We start from the raw sequence: 7,352 nt of genomic DNA, 5'->3' as shown, positions 1-7,352 counted from the left end.
ATATATTTCAAATAAGAATACTTTGAAAAAATTTGCAGTGATATTGATAGTTGTTATATTGATTTTTACTAAAGAAAGTAATCTGAAATTACTTTTTTTTAGATTACTTTCTTTAATAAAAAATAAAAGAAGAAAATTCTTATGTTAATAATCCAATATGCTTCTATTATCTTCTAATTTTTTTTATACCATTTTTAATCAAAGTTTAAAATGTTAAACTGTTGTCAAGAAGTCTCTAAGAATATATTTTTAATTTCTATGACTTTATTCACCATGAAAATTTTGAACATTTACTAGGCATTGATTTTATCTTTTTACTTTGCTTTCTGAAACAGGGTAAGTTTAAGTTAAATTAATGAATAATGATAATTTGGTTAAATTGTCAATCAAAGTATGCTCTTGTCGTAAAAAAGGAAAAAAGTCTTTTACAAGAAAAAAAAAGATTTTAACACAGATTTTTAAGTTCAAAATATTAGTTTTTAGATATCATATTAACTTTAGTGTTTAACTTTTTTTTTTACTTTTAGCTTAATTATTTATTTTGTTTTATTATTATTTAGTTTGTGCAATATACAGTCTTCTTCTTTGATATCCTAACTTTCTACTCTAAATTTATTGCAATGCAAGATTTTTTTCTAAACTTATGTTTATGTTTTGAAATAACTTGTTTAAGCGCTTATCGATTACTTGTTTTACAATAAATTTATTTTTCATAATTTATTTTATTAAACACGATAAAAATGTATCTGTTAGCTAGCAAAAAGCAAAAAAAAAGGTCAGAAAATAACAATAGTAGGACACAGCATACTGGTAAGTTATGGAGGTGATTGATTTTTTTTCTCATTTGCTATTTCTGTATACATATGTATATCTATGTGTGTATGCATGTGTGTTTGTATTTATTTGTATCTATATATTTGTATTTGTGCATACATGTAACAATATTAAATTTTCTATTTGTGTTTCTTTATTTTTCTTTTTTTTGTTTTTTGTCAGTATTGATTTTTTAATAGTATTACTTCTTTTAATGTTAAATTTTTTTTTTTTTTTTCTTTTATAGTTAAGTATTATTTTGTACTAATCAGGTTCTTTGCTTTTGCAATTTGCTTAACTCGTTGGGCACAAAAAAATAAATATTTTGGGACCCGATAATAAAAAAGTTGCCTTAAATTGTAATATTACTTTGGCGTTTTAATACGTATAAATTTTTTTTTACATTTAAAAAAATTAGTTTTATGTACTGTGTTTAAGAGCACAAACAATGTATATTATCATTGCATTTATTGCAAATACTTTTTGTATTCTACGACACAGTGTATACAACAATAAATTTGACAATTTTAAGTTTGTCTGGTTCTCCCATAATCTTTTGTTTCAAATCACGTACGATTAAACACGTAAGTTTTTTCAAATCACATAAGTTGTTTTTAAGACTGAAAAATTTTTTTGTAAACTAACCTTTGTTCACAAAGGTTTCAACCTGATTATGTATGTTTAACGAGGTTGAAATTTTTGGCTAAACATTGAGTCCATAATGAAAAAGGCACGAGGCAAAATTTATACTTGTCTATACTACCATTTATTCTTGTCTTGAAAAGAAGTCAACACTCTCTAGTTGTTTGGAGGGGGCATTTGAGTTTGAAAAGAATCTGACTTCTGCTAAAGCATGGGGCTTTCAGTGGCTGCTGAACTTTAACTCAGATAAAACTAATATTCATTGTATCAATCTAGATCTTCCTATATTTATAAATGATAATGTACTCAATGAGTCATCTACCCTTCTAGATTTAACACTTACTTCCGATCTTTCTTGGAAACCATATATAAAATTCATTTTAAAATTAGTATCTGCTAAGGTTACTTAGCAGATGCTATATCTTCATAGTGCTCGCCACTTTTTTACTATGGATTCTATTTTTGTTCTCTATAAATCTCAAATCCGTCCTGTATGAATACTGTTGCCATATCTGGGGCGGATCTTCGAACGATGCTCTTTCTCTTTTAGACAAGATGCAAAAACGAATTGTAAATATAGTTGGAGCTGCTCTTGCAACCAAGCTCAATTCATTTTCACATCGTCGTAATATTGCTTTTCTTTCCCTTTTCAGTAAATACTATAACGAGCGCCGTCTCTTGAGCCATCTGCTAAAATTCATTCTCGTATTACTCGTTACTTAGTTAAGTCTCATTCTTTTACTGTGACTGTTCCTAAGTGCTTTAAAAATTCTTATAAGTCTAATTTTTTTCCTCGAACATCAGTTCTTTGGAATTCGCTCCCTGCATCTTATTTTCCTGATTTATTCAATTTGCATTCTTTCAAGTCGTCTGTTAATCGTTATCTTGCTTTATAAACTTCATTTTTTCTCTTCCAGTAACTTCCAACTCTGATAGTGGTTGCTTGCAGCCTTGTTGGAAGTGAAGATGTTGAAAAAAAAACAAAAAACTTTTTTAGTTACGTCGTTATTTACGGACCATGTTTTTTTTATTACTAAATTTTTTGACCTATTTATTTGACGTATTTGACTAAATTAACATTACGAAATTTTTATATTATTTGTACTTTATTTAATTTTCAGTTAATTTAAATTTTATGATTTTTTTATACAGTTATTATTATTATTTTTTTAAGCGCTTTAATAGCAATTTATCCATTCAAGATTTAGCAAATGCTTTTGCCTTATTTTTTATATCTACACGTGGTTATGTTTTGTTGTTGTATTGTTGTAATTTACTTAAATACAATAATAATTTACTTAAATACGTTTAATATTAATAATTTACTTAAGTACTTTTAATATTAATTAAATTACTTTTAATATTAATATTAATTAACTTTTAATATTAATAATTTACTTAAATACTTAAATTTACTAACAAATATTTAACATTAATAATTTACTTAATTACGTTTCTTGTTTTAATTTTTACGTTGGTTCATTAGTAATACTTGTTTTTAGATTACTTTTTTTCAAAGTAAAATCATTTGATTAACTATCAGACGTAATTTTGAAATATTTTACTTTTATGAATATTGCCATGTGGTCAATAACATCTGTCTTGAATATTTTGATTTAGGATGTTGTTTCTAGGAAGTATTGAGTAAAAATATTGTCAATTGCGGTTGCTGTTGCAAATACTTTTTCATGGTGCTCTGTGATTTTACTTTAAATTAAGTACCCAACTAGTTTTTTAAAATAAGGTCCCTAAAACTAAAAGTCACCCGACTGAATTGTATATATATAAGCTTATTTTTAAAACGCGGTGTGAACAATTTTGTTTTTTGTGCCAACTTAAATTCAAAAATTTACTTAACTTGAAAAATAACACCTAACTAATATTAACAAATAATCATGTAAAAAAAAAAAGAAATAATAATAATTAATTATAAGTAGACTAAAAAATATTTACAAAGTGCTTTATGCGTTAATAATTTTTTTAATGAAATAATATATGAAGGGGCACATAAAAATAAAATTTCTTATACCGCGTTTCGAAAATAGGCTCTTCATATATATATATATATATATATATATATATATATATATATATATATATATATATATATATATATATATATATATATATATATATATATATATATATATATATATATATATATATATGTATATATATATATATATATATATACATATATATATATATATATATATATATATATATATATATATATATATACATATATATATATATATATATATATATATATATATATATATATATATATATATATATATATATATATATATATATATATATATATATATATATATATATATATATGAGAGAGAGAGAGAGAGAGAGAGAGAGAGAGAGAGAGAGAGAGAGAGAGAGAGAGAGAGAGAGAGAGAGAGTTATGGCCATTAATAATCCGACTACTTATAATTATTCTTTTAAATGCAAAATATGCGGACTGGCAACACACTAAACAAATACGTGTTGCGTGGGTCATTGCATAGTTATCGACCTATAATATTATAAAGTATATAAGAAAATATCGTATACTAGTAAATTCAAGGGTATCCACGGCGCCCGTTTTTAGCAAACATTTACAAATATAAATTTTATTTATTTTGAGGCCAATAATGTAATAATAACTGTTTAAAAAATATATATATTTTTTACAACAAACATTATTATACATTTCAAGAAAATAATGCTTAGTTGTCTCCAGTTAATATAAATGCACACCACACATATTTACAATACCTAAAAATAGTTATGAATGCTATTATGCGTATATGAGCTTGACAGTGGCTCAAAATAATATAAAAATTCGTGGTTTATAATATAAAGTGCTGGCTATGAACCCATGCATTTAAATAATATGCGCAAGTCCGTCACACGACTGAGCTACTAGGGACTTGCTTGTGGTTGTTGTTGAAAATATATAAATTAAAATAAAATTATGTAGTTGTTAGGAAACTCCAAGAAGACTACGAGAAGTCTTTTCATCGAGAACCTTTAAAATATATATAAAATATATATAAAAAATATAAATTACGCAAACTAAAATGTAAACTCGATGTCTGTAAATACTCTTTCTCACTCAGGATTGTTAATATTTGGAATAACTTGCCGTCTGACATCGTTAACGCCAAAAATATCAAGAGCTTCAAAATTAAAATTAATTTTATCGACTTTAATAAATACTTTTCCGGCTAACTAGTTTTTGTTTTATAACTATGGTCTTTTATAAATTGTAATATGTATATATATATATATATATATATATATATATATATATATATATATATATATATATATATATATATATATATATATATATATATATATATATATATATATATATCAGAGTCCTCATATTTTATGGACCTGCGTTTCCTTTAGAACATGTATCACTATTCTAATAGATTTTAATCTAATCTAATCTAAAATACAAAGTAAACTAAAAATTCAAAATGTAAATTTACAAAACACGCATTAACCTTTTGTCTTTATTTTATTATATTTTTTTTTTCTTGTTAAATATATTAAGATTACTTATATTCGAAATCATACAAGTATTTATTATACATTTGTAAATATATAAATAATTATTTACTTCTGTTGTAAAGTGAAGTTTTTGATTTTTTTAAATTATTTTTAAGTCTGGAAACTAGGGTAGAGCGGGGCATATCGGAACAGTAGGGCATAACGGGACAGTTATGCTTGAAACCTAATATCTCAGCTAAAAATATTTTTTTTCAAATTTTTTTTTTGATAAAACATTATAAATTATTGTGCTTCATTATTGTAGAAAAGATTTAATTTAAGAAATACCAAAATGTATCCAAAGCACCAAAATCCATCAGTAAGTTGGCGAAAAACAAATTTTGCGTATTTTCTTAAGCGATACAACGACAAAAGATTTATCTTGAACTATTGCGAATTTGCTTTATTTATAAAAGGTTTATATTTTTCAGACTGTATTTTTTATCCTCTTCTAGAATCTGGTTTTAAAAAAGTAAAACAGTAAAATGACTTGTATCGAGACAATAAGTTATTTATATAATTGAATATATTACTGTTATTTCATGATGCTGTTTACAGTTTGATGATTTTATTTTTAATCTAAAATATTATTTTTCTTATTTAGAAAAGCAATTTTAGTAATAAATATAAAGAAATCCTTATTTTTATAACTTAACTTCCATTATTAATAGTGTTAAATGTAAACAAAGAAGGTAAGAAATTATATAAAAAAGATCAATCATCCAAAATAGGATGAAATTCAGTTTTAGCTGTGAGTAAAAGGGACTTAGAACTAGAAAAGATGCTGATACATATGGCATATTTAAATTTGATCTACATTAGCATATTACTAATAAGCCAACTCATCAAATAGTTTCAGGACATTTTTAGTATGATTTATGTGATCCCTAAAACTTTTTGTTTAATTTTAAATTTAGTATTAGTTACCAATTTAATAATATATAGGTTAGAGTAGAGCGGAGGTATTTTATAATAAAAGACAAAAAAAAAAAAATTTTCAGCCGTTATTTCTTTTTTGTGGTGTAAGTAGGTGTAGTTTCTATGGGTATGTTATTTTTTTGAGAGTTTAATGTCTGAACATATTTAGACAATAGATTGCCTTCATTTTTCATCATTTTTAAAGCTTTACAATTGATAAATTTGTAAAAAACAGTGTTAACTATGTTTAGTTTATCCGCAACTAGCATTTATTTCTTAAGTGTCCCTATATACCCCGCTCTACCCTAATTGATTAATTACTGAGTGCGTGAAAATAATTTAATTTTATTGTTATGACTAACTAATAAGGAGTAATAAACTACAGTGTTACGGAATCAGGGAATCAGTGACGTTTATATTAAAGATACATTATACATTAAAACTATATAGAGTTCACTTGCCAAAACTGTTCAACCACAACTTTTAATGGAAAACATTGAGTCTGAACGAATGATTGCTCTAAGTTTAAAGATGCTTAAGGTTCATAACATCATTCAGCGCATCATGTCAATAGAGGGCACCAATTCTTAATTCGTTACACCTTCTGTTAAGCATCCAGCAATGCCAACGATGGTGCTGGTTTTCATTTTTTACAACAAGGTAAGAATCTCAATTCCAATTATTAGGAAATTCTGAAGAATAATGCGTATAATTAGTTTTGAATTAGAAAGTTTGATATTTACACCGGCAAACGTGCCATTATGCATAAATTGTCAAGACATGGCTCAGAGCAAATGGAATTAATGTTTTCCCCCGTGGCGGGACAATTTACTCGATTAAAATCCCGTCGAAAACTGATGGGCTAAATCAAAGTTAGAACTTTCTAAGCAGAACGCAACCTCACCTGCAGGTGAGTTGGGTTCTGCTTAGAAAGTTCAGGTTAATGCCGCGAAGAATAGAAGCTATTCTAAAAGTTCGAGGAGCCCATACAATGTACTAAAACATGTTTTACACTGTGACTTCTTTTTTCTTTTATGTTCATGTATGTTGTTTTTTAAATTTAAACGTTTTCTAGTAATAAATGTGCTCAGTATATACTATTGGATTGTCACACCTTTTTGTTTATGATCGGAGCAAAAAGTATCTAACTGAAAAGTTAGCGTAAAATTGAGAGGCGTTGCTGGGCTAAGATATTATTTATTTCTTAAGTGTATTTCTTAAGATATAATATCTTCTATAATTTTATTTTTGCTATTTTTCATTAAAACATAGTTTGTTGTAAAAAAAGTTTTTTTTTTTTTCCAAAATAATATGTTCTCTTTCTAGTGCTAATTCAAATTACTCAATTAGAAACAATTAAAATTTCCTAATTATTATAAAACTATTAAGGAAAAAAGTTGTCCTCATTTCCGCAGCAACAA

The 7,352-nt window shown here is 25.4% G+C and overlaps 1 protein-coding gene across 1 annotated transcript in view; it reads left to right on the top strand.

The window, feature by feature from the left end:
• The first annotated feature begins 619 nt into the window (after positions 1 to 619).
• Positions 620 to 7,352, top strand: part of LOC100209023 (uncharacterized) — a 90,143-nt gene continuing 83,410 nt past the window's right edge. Inside the window, exon 1 of the mRNA XM_065810268.1 lies at positions 620 to 810. The gene's annotated coding sequence lies outside the window, so the exon portion shown is untranslated. The remainder of the gene's footprint in view (positions 811 to 7,352) is intronic.

Source organism: Hydra vulgaris, chromosome 11, assembly GCF_038396675.1.
Source record: "Hydra vulgaris chromosome 11, alternate assembly HydraT2T_AEP".
Taxonomy (NCBI): domain Eukaryota; kingdom Metazoa; phylum Cnidaria; class Hydrozoa; order Anthoathecata; family Hydridae; genus Hydra; species Hydra vulgaris.
The sequence above is the reverse complement of the archived record's forward strand: the minus strand, read 5'-3'. Positions and strand labels throughout refer to the sequence as shown.